The sequence below is a fragment of the Paramisgurnus dabryanus genome, chromosome 23 (assembly GCF_030506205.2).
Source record: "Paramisgurnus dabryanus chromosome 23, PD_genome_1.1, whole genome shotgun sequence".
Lineage (NCBI taxonomy): Eukaryota > Metazoa > Chordata > Actinopteri > Cypriniformes > Cobitidae > Paramisgurnus > Paramisgurnus dabryanus.
In genome coordinates, this window is record NC_133359.1 from 26910991 (window position 1) to 26924686 (window position 13696).

Genomic DNA, 13696 nt, shown 5'->3' on the forward strand with positions numbered 1-13696 from the left:
GTACTTTGTACAGACGTTAACCAATAGGCTTCAGTCACGGAGTAAACAGGAGTTTCCCCCCATAGCGTCAGCTAACTGACGCAATGCTTCGTTCCCGTTATTTCAGGGAACCGGGGTTACGTAAGTAACCTAAGCGTTTTTCTTCAGAATTCAACATTGAATGAGCATATAAATTTGCATCAAACATAAGATAAGCACAACACATCCAACGTATTCGCACAGTTACCACGTGCAAAGTCTTGAACACTGTGAAACAGTGCAGTGTTCTGCACTTTGATATTTTTATGAATCAACTTTCTTCTTTTTTACACTTATGGGCATTTATGAAGTTTGTAAGTGTGTATGTGAAACAAAAATATTCCAGCTACACAATGTCCATGACCCAGATGTTACTTTCCAAAACACAGTTAAATTCAGCAGGAAACTGTGGGAAATTGTCATAGGAGTCTGGGAGTTCTAGGACCGATCCACAGGTACGTCCAATTGGCGGTCTAGTAAAATCTGTCTGGAAAGTGAACTGCACCTGAATAGCATCTGCAACCATCAAATCAGAACCAGTACAGAATCTCAAAAATCTCCTGAGCTTGTCTTCATCAATTTCCCTGATATACCTCTTTAGGTGGTTGGCAACTTCTGCTTGATTATTTGACATTCCTGGAGGGAACTTCAAAAGCCCAATCACCTTTTTCGGTGTAGGCTCTAAATCTTTGTATAGTTGTTCAATATTTTCATGACTTAGAGAGATCTGGCCATTTGTGACCTCCTTCCAACAGTCAATTACGAACATTGGTTTCTGTATGAGCTCTTTATGAGCAATTTCATCAACTATTGCAGATAGAGATGAAGCAGTGACCTTCCTCCGGCACTCATAAGTGTTCATGATGTCCAAAAGGTCATCCATGTCAACAGAGGAAAAGTCATTTAGCGCTTGTTTGAGAACATCTCGCTCCTGGCAGCTCACAAAATTAAGGAATGTTTCCTTTAGGTCTGTATATACAACCCCAAACAGCATCTCCTCCAGAAATGGTGCAGCAAGTTTGATGGGCATGTATTTGCAGTCTTTAAACCCTTTAAGAAGGACTCGCCCCACAGCTTTCCATTTGTCAGTGCTGAAGTCATGCCTGAGGAAAGGCACTTTTACAGATGTTCCAACAGTGCAGTGTTCGTAGAAATCAGACCAAAAGCTACTGTACACATCACGAAGGACATCTGGACCACTACCTGCTTCCTCTGAGTTATTGGAAAGTATACATTGCACTGATAAGGACTGGGTGACAATTTTGTTGTCTGAAAATGCCTCTATCATGTCATTGAAGCTATTTGAGTAGTGTATGGTTAAAATCCTGTCAGGCAAAGCATTTGGAGCACTTTGTTCACAAGGCTCATGGGCCAATGTGTCATTAAGGGAATCTCTGTCACTGTGCTCTTGTGGACCAAATGTAATCTCAGGGTCACTGCTGACATTGAACATCAGGCTTGCAAGATGGTCTCCGGAGGAATTTACACTAATGTCTTCTGCAGAAATAAAGAACACATCCGGTAGGGTGTCCTGAGGCTCATTTAAGTCTAGTTGCTCATATCCATTCTGAGTAGACCCGCCATCACCTTTATTCAGATCCAAATCAGAGGCATCAGTAGCCTGGTCAGGTTCATCACTAGACTCTTCTGTCAGGTTCATTTTTGGAAAAGTTGCTATATAGAATCGTAGCATGGGGAGTTTGACAGTATTGTAAATCATTCCAACTGACAGGTTCTTGGGAAGAGGATTTTGCTTAAAGTCCCAAACTTCAAATTCAAAATCAGATTCAGGACCTTTGGTGGAGCTTCCGTTGTGAAAGAATAATGCCTTTCCTTCCTTTAGTATTTCGTCATATCCTGCCTGAACACTTATCTGTATTTTTCTAGTCCCCCCACCTTGTCTTGCCCGAACCTGCTTTACTACTTCACTTTCTTTGTGAAGCCATCCAATTTCAATGGTTCGTGTGCATGGTTTTGTTTTGCAGTTTGCCTTTTTGTTTAAAGTTTGTGGCTCATCCTCATTTTCCTCTTTTCTAAGCTTCATTTTCTCTTTTAGTTTGTTAAAAAGACCCAGCTTTCGCTTTACAGATGGTGTCTGATGCCTGCAGAAATGTATCAGTGCAAATCTGTCTCCATATGAGGGCAGGTACTTTGCCAGTTCGGCATCTTCCATAAGCAGGAGGACTTCTCTGTCAATCTTTGAAAGGAAAGAGACAAGCATGTTAACTTTTGGTGCCTAAAAGTCATTACAGCTGAAAAAGAACATGTTACTGAGGACCACTTAAAGTAAAATCTGGCCACTCAAATTATAAAGTTATAGGTGCATCCTTATAAGCGATATTACAAAAGTATAGAAAGCTATTTTATTGTTTACCTAACAGCGTCTGGTCTTTCAATAGAAAGATTGAAAACATAAAGACTGGTGTTATTATTTTTATGATGTTAACCATTCTATTAGTCCATATTCAGAATCCATATTCAGCATGCTTTATTAAATTTAACAATACCTTTTGCTGTTCCATTACCGTAACTGCCTCCTCAGAGATGCCCCGACTTCGCAGGAATTTGAAAACATTAAGAGCATCAGTATTATCCTCCATCATGGGGCTGCAAAGTATACAGAAGTGTTGATTTAAAATAAGAGTAATCAAATTAAATATAGTGTAAAGATACTGGGAAATAGAGGAAAAATAAAGGCGTTTAAATATTTTAATACGAAAAGAATTTAATTAAAAAATTAGATGAATTTATCTCTTACTACTTAAGTCACATATTGTAACCACATGAACCAAATGCATAGTGTTGTTTTTGACCACATAAAAGCTAAATTGCACTGATCAGCAGATCGGTCTGGGCGCAGCTTGGTCCCGGCTGAAATCCTTTTAGGTTATAGATAGGAACGTTTGCACAGATTGTAAAAAATAGGGTTTGCACATGTCGCGCATCTCTCTCTCTCTTTCGCTCTCTCTCTCTCTCTCTCACGCAGGCACGCGCGCGCGCACACACACACACACACACACACACGTTGAAAACGTAAACCTTCACACACTCGTACAGTTCATCTAACTTGACAGATATGTTTTATAGTTCAATGTTATGTCCTGGTTACTTGTTTACTACATATATCCTACACAGAGCGACTGTAAGTGCGCGTGTATGCTGTTTATAACGACAACGCCATCGTTTGCAGAGGGAATCTATCATGATACATTTACCCAAATGCGTAAACATTAATCAAAAGAGTTTAAAAATAGAAAATCTACCTTTTAATAGATGACAAAGTGTGTGTGGATGGTGGTTCCCCTTCTCAAGTTCGGCGCATGCTCTCGTCACTCAATGCTCAAATTATGTTTCAACTTTTTTCTCATAATTTTGACTTTATTCTAGAAATATTTCGACTTTTTTTCTCATAATTTTGACTTTATTCTCGAAATATTTCGACTTTTTTTCTCATAATTTTGACTTTATTCTCGAAACATTTTGACTTTTTTTCTCATAATTTTGACTTTATTCTCGAAATGTTTCGACTTTTTTTCTCATCATTTTGACTTTATTCTCGAAATGTTTTGACTTTATTCTCGTAATTTTGACTTTATTCTCGAAATATTTTGACTTTATTCTCGTAATTTTGACTTTATTCTCGAAATATTTCGACTTTATTCTCGTAATTTTGACTTTATTCTCGAAATATTTCGACTTTATTCTCATAATTTTGACTTTATTCTCAAAATTGTATATATATATTTTTTTTCTAGATGGCACTAAAACGCCATCGTAATAAAGTGACTCCAATGGTTGCAATGTTGTTTTATTTGCTTGCGACCAGCTAGTTAAACAGGAAGAAAAATGTGAAATAATCATTGCATGCCAGAAAAGCTTTGCGGCCTTCATTGGTAAACATGGCTTTATGTACGGAAGAGGATTAGGGCCACTGGTGAATTTTTTTTTGAATTCTGACTTTATTCTCAGAATTCTGACTTTATTCTCAGAATTCTGACTTTATTCTCAGAATTCTGACTTTAATCGCAGAATTCTGACTTTAATCTCAGAATTCTGACTTTAAACTCAGAATTTTTGAGTTTAAAGTCAGAATTCTGACTTTAATCTCAGAATTCTGACTTTAATCTCAGAATTCTGACTTTAATCTCAGAATTCTGACTTTAAACTCAGAATTCTGACTTTAATCTCAGAATTCTGACTTTAAACTCAGAATTCTGACTTTAAACTCAGAATTCTGACTTTAATCTCAGAATTCTGAATTGTTAAATTTAATCTGGCAAATTTTAAGCACATAAGTACAGAAAAGGATTAGGGCCACTGGTGAAAAAATTATTTGAATTCTGACTTTTTTCTCAGAATTCTGACTTTAATCTCAGAATTCTGACTTTAATCTCAGAATTCTGACTTTAATCTCAGAATTCTGACTTTAAACTCAGAATTCTGACTTTAATCTCAGAATTCTGACTTTAAACTCAGAATTCTGACTTTAATCTCAGAATTCTGACTTTAAACTCAGAATTCTGACTTTAAACTAAGAATTCTGACTTTAATCTCAGAATTCTGACTTTAAACTCAAAATTTGAATTCTGACTTTATTCTCAGAATTCTGACTTTATTCTCAGAATTCTGACTTTATTCTTATTTAAAGTCAGAATTCTGAGATTAAAGTCAGAATTCTGAGATTAATGTCAGAATTCTGAGAAAAAGGTCAGAAATCAAATAATTTTTTCACCAGTGGCCCTAATCCTCTTCCGTATTTATGTGCTTAAAATTTGCCAGATTAAATTTAACAACTTTGGCAATCTTTTTTACATGCTTTTTAAATGTGAGTTGTGAATCTAGGATGATTCCCAGTGGGTACAGTCATTTATATAAAGACTAAACAAAAGGGGGCCCAGAATAGATCCCTGAGGAACACCTATTTTACAGTTTAGATTGTTTTCTGTCAGTTAAGTATGATTTCATCCATTTGATTGCATTCCCAGAAAAGTTAAAATAAGATAGTTTTGATAAAAGAACATAGTGGTCAACGGTCAAATGCTTTTTTAACCCTCTGGGGTCCGACCATTTTGGGACACTGTCAGAGGTTCTGACATGCTCTTACATTTGGTCTTTTTTCAGTTGCTTTAAAACATAATAATGGCAAGTGTCTCATACCACTGTGTTCAGCAGAAACTGGGCTAAAATATTATATGAGCTACATGTATGTACATGTTTGTATTTTTGAGAGAAAAAGGTTTATGCGTGGTTTTTAAAAAAGCAAACATTTTAAGTCACTGATATAAGTCCACAAAACCCATACTAAACATGTTTTAACAAGACTTTCCTAAACAGAATCTAGTAGTCTAGAGTTTTTTCTTTAAAATGATGTGAAAATCATCCTGCCTACTCATTCACATAAACCAATATATTGATTTAGAAATTGTAAGACACTTTTTGTTTAGAGGGGCCGTATGCGAGAAGGATTGATTGACAGCTAGCAAACAAAGCCTTGCATAATGAGCTGCATAATGAGGCAGGAATGTGAGAGGAAACTACATTAAAGAATGTGAGGACAAATAAATGTATACATGTTTGTTTGAGGTTTATTAAGAAGTTAACAATATAATCAAAATAGAAATGAAGGTCAGTAGGACATTTTCAGTTTATTTGGAAACACACCCTAATCAAAAATTTAACTTGTATAAGAAACTGATAAACAACAGAGCTGTAAACTTCATGTGGCTCATGTTACCATATAAGTTTATGTCCAAAAAGTGTGAATATGTTTTTCCACTTCATAGTTTTGTACTGATGAGAGAGGGATGCAGACCTGTAAGAGAGTTATGAACAGCTGTTAGCATAAATTGTCCACAGAAATACCCTTACATACATAACTGATGGGTAAATGATAGCACTACATTCAGATAAACTATCATGCACTAGCATTGCCACCCGTCCTGGTTTTCCCAGGATTGTTCTCTTTTTTGAGTCACTGTCCCGGAAAATTTATATTCTTTCCCAGGACACGAATTGTCCCGGTTTTTTGTGAAAATGATCTTTTAAAGCAGAATTTCCTGGTTTCAAATTAAAGCGTTTCCTTCCACTGTTTCTGTGTTTATCCAATCCTGTGTCTGTAACCGGGTAAAATAGAACAGGTAACACAGTGGATTGGCCAGGCGATTCCACACACACATCATGGATGAAATAGTTTAAGTTAAGTTGCTAGTCAGCTTTTAAAACGATCAATGGGGTTGGTCAAAGCTGAACTTCAAGTTAGATTAAACTTAAAGGGACACAAGGCAGCATTTTTATGTTAATAAATCATCTTCGTAAGTCGGTATATGGTTAAATGACTCATTACATGACGAATGAAGACTCTCTCGCCCGCCCCTACCGTCTGTAGGAAGAATACCCCACTTGCAAGTTCGCTGTATCCGACCCGGTGTCCTTCAGTCTCGTATAGTCTTAGATATAGAACGCATTTACTCCCAGACACTAGGGGGAGCTAGTAGAGAAATAATACTCAGACTTGCCTTGTGTGCCTTTAAAGGGGCGGTTTCCCGGACAGGGATTAGCTTAATCCAGGACTAGGCTTTAGTTTAATTAGGAAATATAATTAGTTTTAACAAACATGCCTTACTAAAACATTACCTGTGTGCATTTTGAGGCAAAACAAAGGGAACTGGTGTTTCCCTTTCAGTCGGTCACTACGACGTCACGTCGCGACCGACGAATTGGGAACTCGCTTAGAGAGACCAATCTGCTTCGTACTCTACTAAAACGCCAATGAACTTGGCATTGAGATATTTGCATAATGCTGGCGCCGCCCCGCCAGGTGCGTATATAAGCCACAGGTGCAAATATGGAAATTAGCTTTTTCGCTTCGAAAGCCGGCATTATCTGCTACTGAGAAGCTACTCTCTGCTCTTCTGGGAACGGTTGCTGAAGTTGATTGACAAGCAGTACTGACACAGCGGACGCTCGCAGTATTCCACTGCTCTGCATCTTTTTTGTTTTGAGTTTAGTGTGTGCGTTGCCTCTCCCTGTGCGCATCATCAGCTGAGCACCTAAGAGTGATTTCCCTAAAGAGTGATACGTGAGAGCTCTGTGTCTTTTTAAAGACAGCCACTCTCTCGTATATTCGGAGATCAGCGTCCTTTTCAGGATAGCTTTTCCTCCGTGCGATCTTGGATGCGAGAAGTACAGGGATTCCAGTGACGGTCACGAGCGGTGTCTTCGTGCTATGGCATCGAGCACTCCGAGGCTGCGTTCGTGGAGAGCTTTTGCTCTCTCTGTGAGAGCATAACCCTCTTGGATTGCGGAGACGACTGTCGTTTCTACGGGAACGGCGTCCGCGCCTTTGCAGTGCTGAACGCCGCCATGGTGCGGCTGTCAAGCGCTCGCAGGACGCTCTTCGCATCACTACGCTGAGTAGGACGGAGGATGCGTCCTTCACCTACCGGCCTTCTCGTCCTCAGCCGGTTGAGGCTCCGGTGGAGACTGCAGAGTCGTGTTCTGCGATTTCTGCCGAATCCATTGGACCTCCTTCTGGTCCCGTCACTTCTACAGCATCAGAGGGGTGCCCATTTTTTCCCTCCGAGGCGGAGTCGTCCCGGAGATGGCGGCCGTGCCCGCTCGAGCGGCGGAAACGGTACAGTTGGAGGGGTTAATTCCTCTCCGCCCGAACCGTCCCGCCCACATGATTGGTACTTCGGAGCTGCCCGGGCCTTTACGGTCCTCACCTCCTGTGCCTGCCTTTCCCGACGGCACGAAGAGCTGACGTGATTTGCGGCCGTCTCGGCCGTTCAGCTTCACCCCTCATCTCCCTCACTAACGGAGCCGCTAAGGGGGGATCCCTTCAGTTGAGCGGGGGGTTGCGATGCAGCTGCGTTCCTGGAGGGACCACCCAACCCTTCCCTCCCGTGTTTGTATAGACAGTCGTCCGGTTACGGGCGCTGCCCATCAGACATGCAGAGACGCGGCTTCAGCCCTGCACGCATTAACGTACTGCAGGTTCACGAAACGAAGGCTTTAGAGATATACGAGGGAAGTCGCGACCTTCAGTCGTGCGATGTCCACCACAGTGTTCAAGATCGCCACCTTTGGCTATGTCTGGCTTATATGACGGAACAACTTCATGAATGCTCCTGTCTCACAGACCAGCCTCTTCGGCGAGCCCGGGGAGTCGTACAGCTCCGCTGCGCAGACTGAGGCGATCTCCTAGGTCGTGCCCCGGCGGATGAGAGCTGCCCTGGTCCACCAACGCCGGCTCCTCAGTCTGCCTCTCGCCGTCGGCGTCCTGCGGCGGCCACCTCCGTTCCCCTCCTCGGACCCCATCTCGGCAGCGCAGGGGAACCGGTCGTCAGCAGCTCGCCCCGCCCGCTTAGCCGATTCCCGTGAAAATCGGGAGTTTAAGTGGCCAGAGACGGGCGACCCGGAGTGGCAGAGGATCATTCTTCAGGAGACAGTGATTCGCTCCTTCCCCCGGTAGAGGGTCGGGTGGAAAATCCTTGGTTTGCATATGTTCCACCGGCTGTCCAGCCGGTACCCACTTAACCACACATAAGAGTGCATTCCTCTTTCCTCTCCAGGTCTCCGGAGGATCGAGAGAGCCGTGAGCGTACACCTGCTCACCCTACCTCTCCTCTATCGCCAGCGGGTGTCCTGAGGAGTCCGAGCTCTCCACTGAGGAGACCGGACCACCAGCACCCTCATCGGAGTCTGCGCTCTCCGCAGAGGAGACCAGACGACCGTCACCCTCAGCAGGCTCAGGTCAGTGTCTCACACACACATACTGTAGATGTTTATGCTGTTACAGCAGTCGCACCGGCAGTATCACCTGTCTCGCTTTGCTGCCCCACCGTGGGTACTTCGGTAGTGTCGTTAATTCTCCTCGTACGGTCCCGGGATGCTTCGCTTCAGTTCCCAGCCCGTCTCGTTGGGTTTTACGCACTATCCGCCTCGGTTACGTAATACAATTACCGGCACTCCCCCAAATTCTCGGGCATTCGTTTCACTATAGTGAAAGCGTCCGATGCACATGTACTGCATGCAAAAGTCGATGTCCTGCTGGCGAAGGACGTTTCGAGCCGGTCCCTCTTACCGAGAATGATGATAGGGTTTTTCCAGCCTTTATCTCATAGTACCCAAAATACGCGGTGGGTTACGACCGATTTATTTACGCACCGGCTCTACAAATGTGATCCTTTAGGATGATACGCCGAGGCTCGTATTTCAATATTCAGATCGGTTTGCAGCATAGACCTGTAGACGTGTACTTCATGTGTCCATCTCCCCTCCCCTTAGACCGTTTTTCGCTCTGCGTTCATGGAGTGGACATACTAATACTAAGTACACCATTCGAGCTGTCTCACTCTCCCCGTGTCTCCATGAAAGTGCTAGTCATGGCATTAAAATCTCAGAGAGAGAGAGAGCGTTGTTCGCATTCTGCTTATATTTACGTCAACTATAATGGCTCGTTCTCGGCAGACGTGCGCGAACACAGAGATTTAATGCTTCAGCATCTCGCTCGTTTAAGTCATCAGGTCAGCTGGGAAAAGAGCAACTTTGCCCCGTGCAGAGGATCCTTTTCTCAGTATGGAAATAGACTCGATCGATTTATTGCCGTGTTTTACAAGAGCGCGCAACCAGTCAGTTCTGACTTGCCTCGGTTTAATTCGAGGGAAGGACGCGGTCCCTCTGAAACAATTTCAGAAGCTCCTGGACATATGACAGCATGCTGCGGCTGTGACACTGCTCGAGCTGCTTCATATGAGACCGCTTCAGCATTGGTTTTACGATCGAGTCTCGAGGAGAGCGTGGCGCAACGGCATACACTGTGTAACCATTACACCTGCGTGTCGTTTCAATTTTACCCCGTGGCAGACCCAGCATTTCTGATAGCAAGATATGCCCCTGAGTCGGGTCTCCTGGCATTATGTAGCACATACAATGCCCCCAGCACGGGATGAGCAGCCACGTATGACGGGCTTGCAGTCTCAGGGGTGTGCATAGCACCCCAACTGCCGCGAGCGGTGCGCTGTATATCTGGGACTTGTACGCTCCGCTATGGAGATGCGAGGGAAGGATGTATTAGCCGACACCGACAACATTGCGACTGTTGCGTTATTTACCGTTAAGGCGGTTTTTGCGCTCTAGTCACCTGTCGCATCTCGCTCGTCATCTCCTCCTTTGGAGTCAGAAGCATCTGAGGTCCCTTTGTGCCATTTACATCCCGGGTTCGCTCAATACAGCGGCAGACGCGCTTTCCCGAGCTGCGCGCCCCGGTGAATGGCGACTCCACCCCCAGACGGTCCAGCTAATTTGGAAGAAGTTCGGTCGTGCGCAGATTATATCTGTTTGCGTCGCCGGACGATACCCACTGTCGCCTGTTTTATTCACTAACCGAGGGCAGCCTCGGCGTGGATGCGCTGACACACAGCTGACCGCGGGGGATGCGCAAATACGCATTCACTCCAGTGAGCTTGAGGCAGGACGAGGAGAGCCTTTTATTAGTCGCCCCGTACTGGACGACCAGGAATTGGTTCAGAGTTAATGCTCCTCGCGACAGCCCCTCCCTGGCGAATTCCCCTGAGGAAGGACTTTCTTTCTCAAGGAAGGGGCACATTTTGGCACCCGCGCCCCGACCTGTGCGATTTCCATGTATGGTCGTTGAGCGCGCGCAAGGTTTAGGTGATTTATCGCAAGCGGTATCTAACACCATCGACGCGGTACGAGCACCGTCCACAAGACGGGCTTACGCGCTTAAATGAAACCCTTTTTCGTCACCTGGTGCTCTTTGCAACGCGAGGACCCCAGAGAATGCTTAACATTGTGCTTTTATATATCTTCAACATAGGTTAGATGGTAGGCTGTCACCCTCCACCATTAAAGTTGATATCGCCACTATTTCTGCTCATCACTCGCTTATTAACGGCAGATCAGTTGGCAGCATGATTTGGTTATTAGATTTTAAGAGGCGCTCGCAGGCTAAACCCCTCGCGCCCTCCCTCTATTCCTCCTGAGACCTGTCCATGGTGCTGAAGCCCTACTACAGGTTCCGCGTTCGAGCCTTTGCAGTCTGCGAGTCTGAAGTTTTTGTCAATGAAAACTCTGACCCTGCTAGCATTGGTCTCCGTGAAGAGAGTAAGGAATTTACATGCATTCTCTGTTGACGATTCGTGCCTTCAGTTTGGTCCTGCTGTCTCACTGAGACCCAGACCAGGCTACGTGCCCAAAGTTCCCACCACTCCCTTCAGAGATAAGGTGGTGAGCTTGCAAGCGCTGCTCCCCGGAGGAGGGCAGACCCAACCATGGCTTTATTATGCCCCGTACGAGCGTTACGCATCTACGTGGATCGCACACAAAGCCTCAGGACCTCAGACCAGCTCTTGTTTGTTATGGTGGCCAACAGAGAGGGAAAGCTGTCACTAAGCAGAGGATGTCTCATTGGATAGTTGATACTATCGCCCTTGCTTATAATCTGCAGGGCATTCCTTGTCCATTTAATTTGAGAGCTCACTCTACTAGAAGTGTTGCCTCATTTTGGGCATTCGCTCGTGGTTCCTCGCTAACAGACATCTGCAGAGCTGCTGGTTGGGCGACACCTAATACGTTCATTAGATTTTACAGTGTTCGTGTCGAGCCTGTCTCCTCTCGTGTTCTTTCCTCGTTAGGGGAAGCACAGAGAACAGGCTCGCAGGTCGGCTTGCAGCCTCCGACTGCTGCTCCAAACTGAGCTCAGTATGGAAGGCCATCAAGGCAAAAACGTGTAATAATTTGTTTTGCCTTCCTCCGCTGCCTTGGCAGCCTGATGTTGCGGAGCATCCGCTGCCAGCCTCTCACTAGCTGCATCCTCGCGAACCTGTGTTTGGCTCGGGCATCCACATTGCGTCCCACCAGGTTCCTTTGTGAGTATTTTTCCGTGGGGTTAATCCTACTAGCCCACGTTTCCCTCAGCAGAGCACTGCTTTGCTTACACAGCCACGGCTGTCATTTATACCTCAACTACGGTTGACTTTTGCCCACCAATAGCCCTTAACGGGGCAGTGGCTTCCGCAGCGTCCCTATACTGCTCAGATAGGGTGCTTCCCAGTCGCTGGCACTACTGTGGGGTTAAAGGAACATCTAGTGCCCGGCCTTCTGCCTTAAAACCTAATTCTCCTTATCCTTAAGTGGAACCGGAGGGCTTTACGCAGACACTGGAAGAGGTCAGCTCTCAGTGGCATTTTGGTAGGGATTCCCAATTCGTCGGTCACGACGTGACGTCGTAGTGACCGACTGAAAGGGAAAGTTGATTTGTGAAAAACCGGGACACTCAGATGAAATTTATTTTTGTTTTGTTTTTTGGAGGGGGGATCAACTAATATTTGCAAATATACTATGTTAACAGTTAGACTAGTCCTAGACTAAAACATTTTTAAGAGCTGTCCAAACTGAAAACAACTTGAACTGACATATCTTAAAATCGTCTCGGTTACGTATGTAACCCTCGTTCCCTGAAGGAAGGGAACGGAGACGTCACGTCCCGTCGCCACAGGGCTGCTCCCTGCTGTTTATCGGCCGGTCACACTTTCCGGCTTTCTCAGCGAAATTAAGCTAATTTCCATATTTGCACCTGTGGCTTATATACGCACCTGGCGGGGCGGCGCCAGCATTATCCAAATATCTCAATGCCAAGTTCATTGGCGTTTTAGTAGAGTACGAAGCAGATTGGTCTCTCTAAGCGAGTTCCCAATTCGTCGGTCACGACGTGACGTCTCCGTTCCCTTCCTTCAGGGAACGAGGGTTACATACGTAACCGAGACGATTTTAAGATGTCAGTTCAAGTTGTTTTCAGTTTGGACAGCTCTTAAAAATGTTTTAGTCTAGGACTAGTCTAACTGTTAACATAGTATATTTGCAAATATTAGTTGATCCCCCCTCCAAAAAACAAAACAAAAATAAATTTCATCTGAGTGTCCCGGTTTTTCACAAATCAAAGGTGGCAACCCTATCATGCACACAAACTAAATTCAGAACATCTCAGATAAACATCTGCAGTGATTTGTTATATAAAAAGCTGTTTTCAGATGACTGTTTTCAGATGCCCTTCCCCTTATCGTCTAGCTTCTGTTTTAAACGCGTTTCTGTAAGCGAGTATGAACTTTAAAAACACATCGCATATGGCGTCCATGTGCGCGAGCTCGCGTATCCGTGTAAACAACGCGGAGCTCATAATAAAACGGCGTTGCGTGTAAAGCGCAATGTAATGCGTTGCATGTAAACAATATCATATTACAGCAGATCCCCCAGTGCAGCATTACTCAAAGTTGTCATGAAGGATACGAAAGTGAATAACTGTGTCTAACACTGTACAGCATGTAACAATGAAATCCGCCATTATGTGATCACGCGAACTCATTTGTAAATAAGCATGTAAACATGGAATCATATTACAGCACACACTTAAAAGATACAGCAGTGCAGCATTACTCAAAGTTGCCATGAAGGATACGAAAGTGAATAACGGTGTCTAACACTGTACAGCATGTAACAATGAAATCCGCCATTACGTGATCATGCGTACTCGTTTGTAAACAATGCGAAAGTTTTTCAATCCGAAGCGTGCAGTCTGCTGAGGTCGCTTATGTAGGCTGAACTGCACAAGCCATAACATATTACATGATAGCAAATATAAATGAAGACAAATGACTTA